Here is an 18,142-nt window from a genome sequence, read left to right on the forward strand (position 1 = left end):
GAAAGATGTATTTGCGTTCTTTAATATCCCATCCAATTAAAAATTATTTGGAGTTAGAATTTTTAAAAAAATTATATATATTCACGGCAGAGATGAAAATTCTATTGTTCTGCTAATAAAATTCTATTGATTCCATTCAATCTGGATGGAAATAGTAGATGCTTATATTTGAATCCACAATTATGGGTTATGTTAACAATGTAGCCATGGTTCTATGACCAAAATTTAAAATACAGAATTCAGTTAATATCTTCAGATACACTCTTTATGAATGAAATTTATCAAGCTTGTAAAAATTGTTAAGCAACTGCCTTTCCCAGATTGCTGGTTCCCTCATTACTGAATTAAATAAATCTTCGACAGATGCTTAGTTTACATTTATAAGAGAATCATGTTATTTAACTTTTTGAAAATCATCTTTGACAGTTGATGGAGGTCCCACTAAGACACCCAAAATGATTCAGTTCCCAAAGCCATTTAAAATGGCTTTGGTGTAAGGGGCACCTGGGTGGCTCAGTTGGTTAGACATCAGCCTTTGGCTCAGGTCATGATCTCAGGGTCCTGGGATCAAGCCCTGCTTCAGGCTCCCTGCTCAGTAGAGAGCCTGCTTCTCTCCAGTCTCTGTGGCTACACCTCCTTGAGTTCTTTCTCTTTCTGTCAAATAAATCAATTAAAGTCTTAAAATAAATAAATAAATAAATAAATAGGTAAGTAAGTAAATAAAATGTGTCAGGTAAGATATGAACTTCCCAAACTCAAGTGAGTTTTTTGTCCCTGGAATGAATCCCAAATACAATAAAACTTACCTTCACTGATCTTTTGTCATTTCATCTTTCTGATATTAGCAAAGTTTGGATGGTCTGGCTTCCTCATGGCCAATGTATCATTTAAACTATATCCAAAGTTGTAAAAGCATATGTAAAACTCTCTATGCTCTATGTGCCTGCAACTGAGAAGAACCTTTTATCTCTCATCTTATATTTTAGAAATATTTCCTATCTTGGACTGTTTTAATAAATTATACTACAAATCCTCCTTAGAGAGTACTGCTTGTATTGTTTTATTGAAGATAATAGCTTATATATTTCAAATACAGAGAGCGCAAACATTCTTAGAAAAAAAAATCTAAAAATGTTTACTGATTACAATGTTTACATATTGAAGGGGAAAAATATTCTCACAAAAACTTTCAGCTCAAAAGTAGCTTTATGTAATAATCCATGTTTATATGAATAGGTATGAATCCCTGGGGAAATCCTGGGTTGTTGGTTTTTTTTTCCCCATAATGTACAATGGAGGAATATATTTTGTAGGGTTTTTTTTTAAAGATTTATTTATTTGACAGAGAGAGAGAGATCACAAGTAGGCAGAGAGGCAGGCAGAGAGAGAGGGGGAAGCAGGCTCCCTGCTGAGCAGAGCGCCCGATGCGGGGCTCCATCCCAGGACCCTGAGATCATGACCTGAGCCGAAGGCAGAGGCTTAACCCACTGAGCCACCCAGGCGCCCCTATTTTGTAGGTTTTAAAATGAAAGTTGCCTTTATTTTCTTATGTGAGACTAAATAATCTGATTCTTAAACTCCTTATACTTATTTACTGACCAGATAAGCTAATATTATGTCCATATAATATTTACAAGGAAGAAAAATGTAAATGTGTTTTTAATAAAAATTGAATTATGATTCTGAAAATATTTTTCTCCAGCAAGGGCAATTATGTAATAAGCCAACTGAAATTTAATTTCTGAGATCCTTAGATAAATAGGCAAATTTGCATATTAATAGAATTAAATGATGAATACATTTTAGATGCCTCTACGATTTTTAGTGGAGAATACTAAAACGTCGGTTACTAGACACATACAAGCTCTCCTCCACCACACATACACAAACATATCCACACGTGATATATCTACATATAGAATTTATATCTATTTTTCCCATAGGTATTATGTTATGAAATAGCTATATTTCTGGCCTACTCTGTTGTTTTCTTTTTGCCTCTTAAACTGTGCCATTGCAAAGTTTGGGGCTGCAGTCTGTTGCCTACATGCTTATGTTCATGGCTGATCTCTGAAAGCCTGCACAGTAAAGACAGTTCTCAATTACCAAGCTCCTAGTAAAACAAGAGGTAGTTACTTTGATCACAAGTTAATTTAATGATTTAGATTTAGATTATATTAGGAGCCGGGCAGAAACAAGAGTATGTATGCAAGAACTATGTTTTCCATAGAAAAAGAGAGTAGTTATCTTTAAAGGGAAATATCTTTTTACATATGTGAAAAGATGAGGAAACTATGATTTGAATGGGTATAAGAGGTCACAAGAAGTCAGCGGACAGCCTTTTGTCTGTCTTGGTTTATAATAATGGCAAGTGACGAGTCTGAGAAGACTAGGCTGAAATTTTAGCAAATTGCCCAATTTGGTAGGTTTAGTCACAAAATGCTTAATGTCATAAATCATAAAACTGTAAGATTAAAATTAGAATTATCTAGTCTAAAATTAGAATATCTAGTCTGGGGCGCCTGGGTGGCTCAGTGGGTTAAAGCCTCTGCCTTCAGCTCAGGTCATGATCTCAGGGTCCTGGGATCAAGCCCCGCATCGGGCTCTCTGCTCAGCAGGGAGCCTGCTTCCCTTCCTCTCTCTCTCTGCCTGCCTCTCTGGCTACTTGTGATCGCTGTCTGTCAAATAAATAAATAAATAAAGTCTTTAAAAAAAAAAAAAAAAAGAATATCTAGTCTGCTCATAACAAGAGGTAGTGAAAATGTTTCTTTCCCCTTTCTGTAATTTTTCCAGTGGACAGAGATTGTGTATCTCAGAGTAGCTTTCTAAGCTTAATGCTGACTTTTCTATAGCCTTGATTATTTAAAATAAACAATCAAGTTTCTCACCTCTGAAAGAAGTAAGATTCCTTATGTCTGTGATACTTTCTTATTTATATTTTTAAATATATGCTATCTCTCTGAATTATAGGAGGCAAGCTACAGTTTTTCATTGTTTCCAGGATCTTACCGTATTATTTTAATCACATTAACTACTATCCTCTGACAGTGCTCATGATTTTGGCTTTCTGAAATTAATCTCTAAATTACAAAAAGTCAAATGTCTTTTACATTTAAATTACATTTAAGATTTCCAGGTGGACAGTTTTTTACATGATTTAAAAAAAAAGTGGGAAAAAAAAAAAAAGAAAATGGGGCGCCTGGGTGGCTCAGTGGGTTAAGCCGCTGCCTTCGGCTCAGGTCATGATCTCAGGGTCCTGGGATCGAGTCCCGCATCAGGCTCTCTGCTCAGCAGGGAGCCTGCTTCCCTTCCTCTCTCTCTGCCTGCCTCTCCGTCTACTTATGATTTCTCTCTGTCAAATAAATAAATAAAATCTTAAAAAAAAATAGTGGTATGCTAGAAATAATTTTTTGATGCTTCGTATTTCTTTCTTAACACAATGCATTGGCTTCCTGAAAAAAAAAAAAAAAAGCAATCCTATTAAAAGAGAAACTCAGTTTTCCTAAGGTTAACTATAACTCAGGTAAATTTTTATTAATGTAAGTTGTTCCAAGGCTGTGTGTTTTAGAGGAAACCCCTGAATATTTAGGAATGCCCTCACTGCTTATAAAATGTCTCTCTCTCAGGAGAAACACTAATGAAGTCTTTTTGAACCATTTATTGCATCTGTGATAGATTCTATTTATTCCTTTCCATTCTTGACATTTTTGGTTGTAAATTACTCACAGGTATCTAGTCTTGTCACCTCTTGGTGATTTCTGCCCATCTCTCGTGTTTCCTGAAAACTTTGCTAAAAGCTGGAGATTAGAAATGTGTTCTCCCACAAAGGGCTCAGAGCTCAGACCTCAGGGATAGGACTAAAGCAGCTCGTGTATAAACTATCGTTACTTCAGGAAAAGACCGATGGGACAGAATTTTGAGCGGACACCGCACAGACAGGTGTCAGAATCTGAGTCCGCAATTTCAAGACAAATTTACACAGATATAGAGGATTTCATGAACGTTGACTAGAGACCCAGGACCTAGTAGAACAAAAAGCAGTTCAAGTAGGAATGAATAAAGGATTAAAAACAGTTCACTCCAGTTACTTGCTTAGAACATTGTTGGTATCTTGAAAGGTCTTTTCCCTACCCACCTTGTTAGATATTTAAAGAATCCTTTTTTCCCCCTTTTTTATTCATATGTCATCTTTATTTAAGTCACTCAGAGTTCAGGAGCAAATGTTTTTACTGATTTTCTTTTTGCTCTTAATGGCACTGTAGTTATTTAAATAGGAAAGCCAGAATTAGTCCTCCTTTAAAAAAAATGGAATATAATTTGATGAATTAGTTGCTGAAACGTTGTTTGAATTTTCTGGCATGTCATGTTTGAAGATAAGTTTTACTGGACACCTGGGTGGCTCAGTTGGTTAAGCATCTGCCTTTGGCTCAGGTCATGATCCCCAGGTCTAGCCCTATGTCAGACTCCCGGCTTGGTGTGGAGCCTATTCCTACCTCTCCCTCTACTGACCCCCTGCTTACGTTTGCTCTTTCTCTGTCAAATAAATAGACAAAAAAAATCTTTTAAAAAATACAATCCTAGGGGTGCCAGGGTGGCTCAGTGGGTTAAAGCCTCTGCCTTCGACTCAGGTCATGATCTCAGGGTCCTGGGATAGAGCCCCACATCGGGCTCTCTGCTCAGCAGGGAGCCTGCTTCCCTCTCTCTCTCTCTCTCTCTCTCTCTGCCTGCTTGTGATTTCTGTCTGTCAAATAAATAAATAAAAACTTAAAAAAAAAATGCAATCCTAGTTCCTTTTCCAAAATCTTTAAATGGAAATTACCTTTATGGTCTTAGTAGTTAATCAACACTGTATGGATTTTGATTTGCCAACCACGTCATAAGGTGTGATAACCAACACCTTCTGCTGATACCAGCTATTTTTGTTTAAAAATCTCTGAAGATTTTTTTTTTTAAATCATGGGAGTGGTTCACTATTAAAGAAAAAAATAAGTATCTGAAACTTGGAAATAAGGGAAGGATTACGTTATGTCATTTCATGTTCTTGACTAACAAGCCAGTCCAAATATTATCTCATTTTCTATAGGTATGTATTTTTTTAAAGACTTTATTTATTTGAGAGAGACCGAGAGAGAGAAAATAAGCAGGCAGGTGGGCAGAGGCAAAGAGAGAAGCAGGCTCCCCGCTCATCAGAGATCCCTGTGCAGGACTTGATCCCAGGACCCTGGGATCATGACCTGAGCTGAAGGCAAACGCTCAACCAACTGAACCACCAAGGCGCCCCTACACGTATGCATTTTATTTTATTTATTATTATTGATATTTTTGGTATTATTGATATTATTGACAATTTACAGTTCTGTAAGGATAGAGGTTAATTTGTTGAAAATAGGTGACAATTGAACAGGTTTTTGGCTGAGAGCCACATAAGTGAATTTTGTTGTGCGATCATGCAAATGGTTTCTGCGTGAGAAAAAAAGAACAGAGTTCTAACTGTACTGCTCTATAGTACATCATTCAGTTTTACATGTAGTTTCATAGTCTTATTCCAATTTTCTTCTTTTCAGTAATCATACATACATCTGGATCTCCTCTACTTCTTTAAAAAAAAACTACATTCTTTAAATAGTTTAGGTTCATAAGAAAATTAAGAGGAAGGTACAGCTGTTCCCCAATATGCCCACCCCTACATATATGTAGCCTTCCCCATTATCAGCAGCCCCCATCAGAGCGGTCCACTTTTTATAACTCTTTTTTTTTTTCACTTTTTATAACTCTTAACCTTGATGCACCATTATAATTCAAAGTCCACAGTTCACATTAGGGTTCACTCGTAGTTTTGTACATTCTATGGGTTTGGACAAATTAATATTGACACATGTCCAGCATTATAGCATCAAGCAGTTCACTGCCCTGACAATCAGGCCATGCTCCATTCATCCCTCAAGTCCCTACCCTAGGCAACCACTTACTGTTTTACTGTCTCCAGATTTTTGGCTTTTCAGCATGACATATGGTTGGAATCATGCAGTATGAAGCTTTTACACAGTGCTTTCTTTTACTTCGTAATATGCATTTAAGTTTCTTCCATATCTCTTCATGGCCTGGTAGCTCATTTCTTTATGACACTAAATACTGTTCCATTGTCTGAATATAAAGCAGTTTACTTATCATTTTATCTACTGGAGGACATCTTGGTTCTTCCCGAGTTTTGGCAATAGAGCTTCTATAAATACCCAAAGCTCCCATAAATATTCATTTATAGGTTTTTGTGTGGACATAGGTTTTCAGTTCATTTGGGTAAATACCAAGGAGCACAATTGCTGGATTATATGGTGAAAATTAGGTTTAGTTTTTAAGGAATCTCCAAACTGCCTTCCAAAGTGGTTATGCCATTTTGTAATTCCTGTTACGACTTCCTTTTGCTCTGCTTCTCTGTCAGTGTTTTAGATTTTGGCCATTCTGATAGGTGCACAGCAGGGGTGTCTTACTGTTGTTTTAATCTGCAATTCCCTGATGATACATGATGTGGGATCACTTTTCATACGCTTGTTTGCCAACTTTATCTTGTTTGGTTAGGTGTCCATTTAGGTAGGGTCTTTGACCCACTTTGTAACTGATTTGTGTGTTTACCTATTGTTGGGTTTTAAGAGTTCTTTGTATATTTTATAGCTCTTTATCACATATGTCTTTTACAAATATTTTCTCCCAGTGTGTGCTGTCTTTTCATTCTCTTGATAGCACCTTTCATGGAGCCCAAGTTTTTTATTTTAATTTTATTGCAATCTAGCTGTTCAATTTCTTTCTTTCATGAACTGTGCCTTTGGAGTTGCATGTAAAACATCATTACAAAACCCAAGGTTATCTAAATTTTCTATTATATTCTCTTAAAGGAGTTTTTCTAGTTTTGCATTCTGCATTTAGGTCTATGGCATATTTTGATTTCACCTTTTTGAAGGCTGTAATGTCTGTGTCTACACTCACCATTTCTGCAGATAGAGTTGTTCCAGTACGATTGCTGAAAACACAGTCTTTGCTTCATTGCATTGCCTTTGCTTCTCTGTCAAAAATCAGTTGATATATTTATTTATGGGGGTCTACTTCTGGGCTAATTTATTTCATTGACCTTTTGTCTAATCTTTCACCAATAATATACTGTCTCTATTACTGTAGCTTCATAGAAAATTGAAGTCAGGTAGTATCGGTCCCCCAACCTTGTTTTTCAACACTGTGTTGGCTGTTCTTGGTCTTTTGACTCTCCATATAAACTTCATAATTGTTTTATCAATATCTATAAATAACTTGTTGGGATTTTGATTGAGACTACATCTATCAACCAAGCTGGTAAGAACTGACATCTTGAAAATATTCAGATTTCTTATCCATGAATATGAACTACCCATTTAATTCAATTTTTATCAGTTTTTATAATTTTTCTCAAAAACTTCATATTTTGTTAGATTTATACCTAAACTTAATTTAAATGATATTGTGTTTTTAATTTCAAGTTTGACTTGCTGACTGCTCATATATAGAAAAGCTAATGACTTTCTTATATTAACCTTTTATCCTACAAATTTATAATAACATTATAATTATAGGTTTATTTTTATTGATTCTTTCAGATTTAACACTGATTGTCATATTATCTGTGAACAGAGACAGTTTAAGTTCTTCTTTCCTAATCCGTACACCTTTTTCCTTTCCTTGTTTTATTAGTTGGTGTTTCCAATATGATGTTTCCAGTATGAGGGCAGTGATGATATTAGTAGGAAAGCTTTGAGTTTGTTACCATTATACATGATATAAGATATAAATTTATTGTATGCATTCTTTATCAACTTAAGGAAATTCTCCTCGATTCCTAGGTGCTGAGAGTTTTTAACATGATTGGATGTTGGATGTTGTCAAATGCTCCTCTGTATCTATTGATATGATCATGTGATTTTTCTTCTTTAGCCTGTTGATGTGATTAATTATATTAATTGACATAGTAAGAGTGAACCAATCTTGCATACTTATGATAAATCCCACTTGGTCATAGTGTATAGTTATTTTTATACACTGTTGTATTGATTTGCAGATATTTTGTTAAGTATTTTTGCATCTATGCTCATGAGAGATATTGGTTTGTAGTTTTCCTGAAATGCCTTTGTTCAGTTTTGATATTCTGTCAATACTGACCTAAAGAAAAGAGCTGTATTACCTATTTCTATCTTCTGAAAGAGATTAGAGAAATGGTTTCTTTAATTCCTTGAACATTTGGTAGAATTCACTAGTGAACCCATCTGGGCCTGGTGCTTTCTCTTTAGCAAGATTATTAGTTATTCATTCTACTTTTTTAATAGATACAGGTTCATTTGGATTGTCTATTTTTTTTATGTAGTAATGCTGTCCTTTTAGAACCAAATTCATCATCCTGCTGTTTCTCTATTTTTAAAAAAATTTTAAAGATTTATCTATTTGAGAGAGAGCCCGAGCAGAGCAGAGAGGTAGAGGAAGAGGAAGAAATAGGCTCCCTGCTGAGCAGGAAGCCTAACTCGGGGCTCCGTCCCATGGCCCTGAGATCATGACCTGAGCGGAAAGCAGCCACTTAACCAACTGAGCCACGCAGGGGCCCTGTTTCTCTAATAACCTGAAAACAGCTTTTACATGTTATGACCTAAAAATAATTAGTATCTTAGAAGGTTTTGTATGCTGATTTACCTGATTTAGGAGGTAGTTCAATACCTCCTAAAAAATGCTAATTTGTTAGTGGAGTTTTGAAATGTATAAGGCATGGGGTGCCTGGGTGGCTTAGAGGGTTGGGCCTCTGCTTTCAGCTCAGGTTGTGCTCTAGGGGTCCTGGGATCAAGCCCTGCATTGGCCTCCTTGCTCAGTGAGGAATCTGCTTCTCCTCTCCCTTTGCCCCTCCCCCTGCTCATGCTCTCTGTCTCTGTCTCTCTCAAATAAATAAAATCTTTAAAAAAATTTTAAAAAGAAATGTATAAGACATTAACTGAATATTTAAAATGAGAATAAACATTTTTCAAATGTCTTTAAAGGAAATATTAAAATTTGATGGCTTTATAAATAAAAAACAATTTTCTTAGTGAACTTAAAGCTTGAACAAGAATTTCTAAGTTTTTTTTTTATTCCTTTGTCACTTTACCATGGAGGAGCATTATTATCAGACCAGAAGAGAACCCAAGAAAGTTCAAAGGACTTCGCAGAATATAGGCCAAATAACTCTGGGGTTTGGTACACACTGAGACACTGTGAGCTAATTCTGCAATGAAATTCTCAACCACCTTTACCTTATTTACTGTCTGTCTTCCACGTTATCTTTCTCCCTATGCTCTTCTCTCTCAAATGGCCAACCCTATGTCTGGGATTGCTAGTGTATCTGCCTCCGAACACCCAATTGTCAATCATCACACAACCCCCCAAAGCCAGTCAAACAAACTTTTTCTTAAACTCAGTCCCCAAGCTATACAGCAATCATGGCAAATATTACGTGTAAAGGAACAGATAAAAGGAGCAATGCAGAAGTAGCAAAAGGGAAATGATAAAATCCCCTCGAAACCTACCCCCTAGCAGAATTGCCTTTGCTTTCTCTGTCACGTGACATATATTTTTTAAAGATTTACTTGAAAGAGAGAGGGAGAGAATGCACACGTGAGGGGGGGAGGGGCACAGGGAGGGAGGGAGGGAGAGAGGGAGAGAGACTGAATCTCAAGCAGACTCCCTTGAACATGAAGCCCAGCATGGGGAGCCATCTCACGAACCTGAGGTCATGATCTGAGTCAGAATCAAGAGTCAGACAATTAATCGACTAAGCCACCCAGCTGCTGCTATCACGTGATATTTCTCCATAATGTTGAGGTCGGCTGTTGACCTTTAACCAAAGAAAAAGCTTATGACAAACTGACTCCCAGCACTTCCTCAAGATCCTAAGCTGTGTACATATAATTATTCCATATAAAAACACATTTAAAAACATGAAAGTAAAAGGAAATAAAGAGGATTCTCTTGGGCTCTCATGTTTGAAAGCTTTACCGGTCTCTGACATTGAGAAGGCACCCTTTGGTGGGTCAAAACTTACCATATTTAGAAAGTCCAGACATGGATTTCTTTTTCGTTCATTCCTCTGATTCGTAGGTGATGGTCTGACCAACTATTATGGTCTCCTCCTCCTCTTCGCCTCCAGCTTTCCTTTCCCACATTCCACGTTCCCCTTCTTGCACTTCCAGCGCATGATTCTACCCCTTCTACTCTCCATCAGTAACCCGCAGACGTGCTCACATCCGCGTCATGTATTTTTTTTCACTTCTTCCTGTATGATGGTAACAGTATATTCAAATTATAATCTAAAATTTGGATCTGGGGTGTTTTTCTTTTTCCCGCACTACCACCGAATTTTTCATTGTTGTTTATTTTCAGATTTGATCATTTGTTTGAAATCAGCTTTCCTTCCCAATGCTCTGGAGATAGGTTATAATTTGGCCAAGACTCACAGGGCTGAGTGGGAGACCCTGAAGACAGACACCAAGATAGTCAGCTATAACCACCCCAGACCACACATCCTGTTCAGTTATTTGTTTCATTCTAATTGTAAGTCCTTTGAGGTCAGAGACCATGTATTCCATTATTTTTATATCTCCCAGACTGCCTAAGTTAGAGATTGGCACACGCTAGGCAAATACAAGGCATACAATCAATGAATAATTGATTGATTCTGATGCTCTAATACACATCCATATTTGCTTCCGGGAAGTAGTTTAGTTGTTCAAGGATCAAGTTCTAGAATGAATAATTAATCATTTATCAAATGCCTCCAAAAGGCAAGGTCAAATGTGATAGAAAGGATGAAAGCCATTAAGAGATTGTTGATATGCACATTAATCCATTTCAGAAGTGTCCGTTTGCATTTGTTCGTGGTTAGTCTGCGGAGCCCTGCAGATTGCGGCTTTATCAGAAGATGCACTTTTCAACACCTCATTACTGGAGACTAGATGGGAATACCGTCCCTGAACACTGTACCATGTGAAGTCTTCCTTCTCTGACACCTGGAGCCTCTTGTCTAGTGACTATTGTATACTTCCCATTGGTAGAGCAGTTTGCTAGTTGTGTTCCGATATTTATTTTCCCCTTTCCCCTGCCACAATAACAGCTGTTTAAGCTGAGTACAGGGCTGGCCAGATACCGCAACATTTTCCATCTGCTTTTGGAGCGAGGTATTTTCCTATGAATCAGTTATGCAAATGACATGTAAGGCAGGTGAGATATGTGTCTTCTGAATTGTATTCTTAAGCATAAGGGGTGTTCTTACCTGTTTTCCTTTTCCTTTTTCTGCTAGCTAAAATGCAGAGTTGGTGGGTTCTCCATCTTGAACAAATGGCTTGGAGGGAAACCACGTAGGAATGATGGAGCACTAAGACGACTGGTCCTCGGATGAGTTTTTCAAATACAGCCATTACATCAGCCTGCATCTATGATCTGTGGAGCGTTGGATTTAAAAAAAAAAAAAAAGTATATATATAAAAAATAAACAACAACAAATCCTATTTTGTGTAAGTCACTGTTAATACTAGTGTCCCTTAAAATAAGCAGACAAGGAACGCCTGGGTGGCTCAGTGGGTTAAGCCTCTGTCTCCGGCTCAGGTCATGATCTCTGGGTTCTGGGATCGAGCCCCACATGGTACTCTCTGCTCAGCAGGGAGCCTGCTTCCCTCTCTCTCTGCCTTCATTTCTGCCTACTTGTGATCTCTCTCTGTCAAATAAATACACAAAATATTTTTTTAAAAAATAAGCAAACTTATGATGTAACCAATTACTGGGCAAATTGATGTTACGACAAATCCAATGATTATTTATAAGGGAGAGGTGCTCTAACGATGGATCCAAGATGCCACCACATTCACATTTCTGAGAGTGGTTTATGGTAGAAAAATATATTTCGTGTCTTATCAAAATTAGTCAAGGATCCTTCAATACAAAATGTCTCTCCAGCTTCGTAAAACTGTCTTACGAACCATAAAGACTCAGAGGTCTTCCCAGCATAACAAAATAGAAATTTATTTATTCACGTAGCATGAGCTGCCATCAATTTACATACATTTCTTTTACCCACACCTGGCCAGCTCTCTATTTTCATTTTGGTCAAACCTCTGATGACGGATGGTGCCCTGAGGTGGGCCCGATGCGCGAGGGCCAGGGATAGCGGCAGCGGTTTTCTGCAGGGTTCTAGAAATTGCGCAACCTAGTAGGCTAAAGCACATTTACAAGATGCATGTTGCTTCAGGGATGGAATCTGCCCTCTCCTGTGAGCGACTTGGTGGAATTATCATGCCGGGGAACTGAATGCTATGAGGAGATAGTTCCACAATGGAGTCACCTGACTGAGAATGAATTCAGCTTATTTCTTCCTCTGTTCCAGATGGCTGGTTTGCTCAGTTCACTGCTTTCTAAGTCTGCTTAGAGAAAGAAAGAAAAAAGCATTTTCTGAATGTAATTAAGACCATATCATGATGCCTTTGAATATTAAAAAATTACCCATTTCAGATCATTTTAAACTTTTTTTTTAATTATTAATTTAGCCACTCTGATTTAAAAACAACTCCACAAGTCATTTCACTAACAGGCCAGATCGTAAATTTGTTTCTAATGTCTTTATGACCCCAGAAAGCAGAGATGAATTGGGCTGGCTTAATTGGCTGAAACACCGTCGAAATGTACTGCGGGTGATTTAATCAGCCTATGGCACTAATGGAGTTAAGCACTTTGTCCACTAGGAAACGGTATGATCTTTCACTGAGTTTCTAAGTGCCTGCTTATTTCTACATAGAAGGGGCTTTCTTTTATGGTTCGCATGTGGCCTTGTACAGTAGGCTAAAGGGCAGAAAAAAGTTTAGAGCATATATTTTAAAAATGGAACAAAGGAAGGTTTTGGATTAACATTGTAATTTGGGGGAAAGAACTGAACTGTGTCTTACTCGCTGTTGTAGAAGACTCTCTGCGCCCGCCTACTTCCCTTGTCCCTAAGCCACCTGCTGGTACTGACCACATGGGGCTTACTTAGTACCAGCTTACGCAAATAATAATTCAGGCTCTTCATGGACCAGTGTGAAAGGGGAAAAGGAACAATTGTGAAAAGTAAACAGAAGTATCCTGAATTGCTCATCCTCTCTAAAAGTGGGCAGGGTATTCTCACTATTAGGGGTGATTCTGAATTTCTAAGTCCAGATCCTCTCTGGTCACACACTGTTAATTCAGGTCCCTTCTCTAACACTTCCTGTCTGTGTCTTTTTTTTTTCTTTTTCAATTTTATTTTTTTAATTGACAGAGTTCACAAGTAGGCAGAGAGGCAGGCAGAGAGAGAGGGGGAAGCAGGCTCCCTGCTGAGGAGAGAGCCTGATGCAGGGCTCGATCCCAGGACCCTGAGATCAGGACCTGAGCCGAAGGCAGAGGCTTTACCCACTGAGCCACCCAGGCGCCCCCCGTCTGTGTCTTCTTAAGCCAATTATTTAACCTGGTAATAATATCACGGGATCGCTGCTGGGTTTCACAGCATCGTCTAAACACCCCTTTGCGTACTGCAGCTGTTCTACTGAACTGCTACTTCTTCCCCAACCATCACATACTAGAGCTCACTACTCCTGCTCCAGGAGGTTCATCTCCTCCAAGGCTGGTACAGCAAGAATAGTGACTTACCTTCTCGAAAGTTCTTTTCTCCCAAAAATCTGTTTGGGGAAATTGATTCATATGCATAATCTCCTTTAGTAATTAGAGATATATAATAATATAAACCCAAAGTATATTAAAAAAATATATATTTTTTCTGGCCAGCACAGGAGACCAGTACAAATTTATCCCTGGTTAACTCTGTATGTTAAACCAAATAGTCACTAGGGGATTGCTTCTCCTTCATGAGGGGAGGCAATCCTAACTATCTACCATAGAAAAGTTCCACACAGACCATGCTTTCCCCCCTTCTGTCCTCTAAATTTAGATAGCTATAAACATATCTTAAATAAATATCTTACATACCCATGACAAATTATTTTACATTAGGTCATGGATAAAATCTAGAAAATTGTAACTGTCAAACGGAAAATGAGTTCATTGTCATTCTTTATAAATTACGGCTATTTTTGAGAAGTATGAAAATAGGATTTTCTTCAGCGAAGAGAGCTGCCCCATTCTGGCTGACGTGGCAATAGCGAATTCTGCTCGTTTGATGTCGTTGCCCGTGTCTGCCTGAAGACTCAGCAAGCAAGTCCTGTGGCTCGCTTGCCACCTGCTCCAGGCCAGGCACTGGACGGTGGCACATCTTACCTCCTTGAACACAGATTTGCTGGAATTCCTTGTGGTGCCAAACATGCATGTCACATCCCTGAACTCGGGGGGTTCTTTTTTTTGGAAATTTTGGCAGCCATTCCAACCCAGAATCACAAACACATTCTGATTCCCAAAAGGTGGGATAGGCAACCTTCAAAAAACTAAAAAAAAAAAGAACAAAATTTAAAAGTGTTTAAAAAAATGACAAAATTTTGGATACTGACTTGAATTGGTGAGTTTTAAAGGTCAGTAATGTGCATTCTTGTTCTCTACTATCTATAATTGCTTTTGTTTAGCAATTCAAGTGTTAGCCTAAGATTGGGGAGATTATGAGAGACAAATGCAGTTAAACTTGATGGGTCAATCTGACGGTGCCTGCGGACAGGACAGTGGCACAGGAGGTAAACTTGCAGGAAGATGGTTGGAAAGTGCAGAAAAATTAATTTTGAATATAGATAAATTTTAGATTACTTTCTGGGAAGGCAAAGGCTGAAGAGAATGAGAATAAGTAGCTTCAGCCAAATGAACGCTAACACTTGACTTGTTTTCTAGTGCTATGCGTGAAGCATGGGATTGGCTTTTCCCCCCGTTGTTCTTTCTTAGAGATGATTAATCACATTTTTTTTCTTTTTAGCCAGTAAGATTTTTAAACTGTTATCGTTCTTCTTATATATAACACAATTTTATGAATGCCACTTTTGAAATAGAACTGATAACATTTATGGAAAATCAAGAATTTATTTTATGCCGAAAGTATTGCTAAGTCTTTGAGTCTATTCTCTCACTGAACCTTTACAGTAACTCCAGAACTTAACTACGATTGCAATTCCCATTTTACAGAGGAGGAAACGGGGACTTTTAAGAAATTAATTGACTTGGAAACATCACAGAGTCCATAATAGCAAAACAAGGACTCAGATCCAACAATGTCTTTTTTAAATGTTTTTTTAAATGTTCACATGTTTAATAATCATGTAGATCCCCTACCTATATGTTCTCAGGGTAAGAGAGACTTGGCATTGGTGTTATCTAGATAATAAATATTATACAAATACTTGAGAATGGAATAATTCTGTATGCTTCTGAAAAATATTTCACTTTCTTGGCTCACTTTACTCCATGTATATATAGATACAGCATTTGGTTTTATGTATATTGGCTTCAGTTACTCATGGAAAGATGATACTTTAATCCAATCAGCAAATATCATTCACAGTAGTGAATTAGATCTGACTTTTCATTAGCAAAATGAGTATCATTAACATCCAGATTAAAAGTTAATTTGGTATTTTTTCATGCTAAAATGATATTTTAAATGATAAAATAGCTTGTAGACATATACATATTTGTGCCAATAAAATATTACAATGGAATAGGACAAAGTTTACCAAGATTAATATGAGAAGCCAATTTTCTTTTTTTTCTGCAATATTGACCAATCATTCTTTCCTAATAGATTTGTACATTTTTTTTCAAATTAATTGATGTTTTTTGTAATTTTGTTGACTCTGCAGGCACTGAGCACCTGTTTTTCTATGCAGAAATGTAGATTTTATTCTTATCTACTGAAATCAAAAACATTACCTTCATAATGATTCCTAAAGAAATTACTCTGAATACGAACATAGATTTTAAAGTAGTTTAGTTTAACTCACTTCAACAAACATTATTAAAGACCAACAAACATCGTTAAAAACATTATTAACATTATAACATTCCAAGCACTGCACAGCTCTGGGAAAAATCCATGTCTACTCATCAAACTGGGAAAATCATATGTTTCCTTCTTTAAAAATTTATGTTAGTGAATCAGTAGATCAAACAAACTACAATGTGTCTGAATTCCACACCCAGCTTGGATTTTAATTTGCAATGTAGCTTTTGACAAATAATTTAGCCTTAGTTTCTTAATCTCATCATGTGACCTCTAAGGTCATTTCTAATTAAAGAAAATAAAAATGTGTTAACACTATAAAATAACTGGTGAGAAGATACTTCCCCAAAGATTTATTAATGTGATAGCTATTCTGTTATTTTTAATGCAAATCTTGAAGCTGGTATAGTAAGATTATATATCATACTTTGCAAAAGTATGTAAAAAAACTTGAAACTCCAGAAGTAAATTCTAAGTTTGATTACTACATTTTTTTCTGTAAATAAAATGCTTCCTGTGGTCAGCTCAGTTCATATTTAGAGTAATTAGATAACTATGATGCTCTTTTCAAATTAATCTTCATTGCTTTTTATAGGAAATAATTGATAAAAATAATGATCTGGACACTTATTTGATTCCTTTCCTAATTAAGTTCATTTTTATATTGATACAATGCATATTTTAAGTATAATCAACACAAGATACTATCCTATGTTCGTTGGATTACGTACTAATTTTTAAAAATTGAGTGATACAAAATGAAGTTAACACTTTTTTAAAGAAAGCTTTTATCTTGCCTTCCCACTTCAAATTACATGTAAATTAAATGAAGAGCAGAGTGTTTAGAACAGTTAAATTAAGTTTAGAGATACTTTTAAGGAAGTACATTTATTTTTCAGAGAGAACATTAAACTCCACTCAAGGAAATGACCATGGGGGCAAAGTAACATTTCCAATATACGTGATTCAGAAGTTTGCAGGAGAAGGATGTCTCTGAATACAGCTGGTCTTCAGGAAGTACTTTTTCCCATACTTCAGCTAGTATTTTTTAGCACAGACACATTTTACTATTTGCTTACTGTCAGTGACTCATATTTAGAATTAAAAAGAGCCACATATTTTTATTTTCCATTAAACTAACAATATTCCTATTTTTTCCTTCCCTCCTGTTTTCAAAAGACTTAATGGGTTTTTGCTTCTATTTTCTATTCTAAGAAACTAATCTTGAAAGATTAGGAGAAAATTTCACTAATACTGTGTGTAAAAATAAAATTCAAGTTATTTATAATCCTCGTTCCAAGGATAAAATATACTTATGACTTTCGTATTTTGTGGTTAATTATCTGTTCTGCTTGAATTGAAAGATTATATAAGAATTTTCACATTTTCTTGAAATTCTTATAGACACAATTTAAGAACTGCATGAGCCCTTAAGAAGAAACAACATAAATTACTCAGGAATTCAATTCTTTCAGACTTTTACATTGTTTTTAGTTGTTTAAAACTGTTAATGTACAAATGGTGGACATCTTTTTGCACAAATGTGGGGTTTTGTGATGTTTATGGTTATTCTTTAGGGATACATTTCTAGAAATAAAATTATAAGGTCATAACTATGATTTTTATATATGTTTATATAACATTTACAACAATAAATCTTATATAACATACTTAAAAATAAATCAATCAAATTTGCTTTGTTAAAAAGAGCCTTCACTAGCCTGTGAGGATACCTCTCTAACAACACCTTTATCGTTTGGAAGATACTGCCTATTTTCATACAGAAACTATGGACGTTCTCTTTGTTTTGTTTTGTTTTTCCATTTTTTTAATGTATTTTTTTAAGATTTTATTTTATTTATTTGGCAGACAGATTCCAAGTAGGCAGAGAGGCAGGCAGAGAGAGAGGGGGAAGCAGGCTCCCTGCTGAGCAGAGAGCCCGATGCGGGGCTCAATCCCAGGACCCTGAGATCATGACCTGAGCTAAAGGGAGAGGCTTTAACCCACTGAGCCACCCAGGCACCCATTTGTTTTCCATTTTATTTTATCGTATTTCTTTTCAGTGTTCCAGCATTCCCTGTTTATGCACCACACCCAGTGCCCTGTACAATGCGCGCCCCCCACAATCCCCACCACTTCATTGTTGTCACTGGATTTCTATTACTTATGGAC

The sequence above is a fragment of the Mustela erminea genome, chromosome 21 (genome assembly GCF_009829155.1).
Source record: "Mustela erminea isolate mMusErm1 chromosome 21, mMusErm1.Pri, whole genome shotgun sequence".
NCBI classification, from domain to species: domain Eukaryota; kingdom Metazoa; phylum Chordata; class Mammalia; order Carnivora; family Mustelidae; genus Mustela; species Mustela erminea.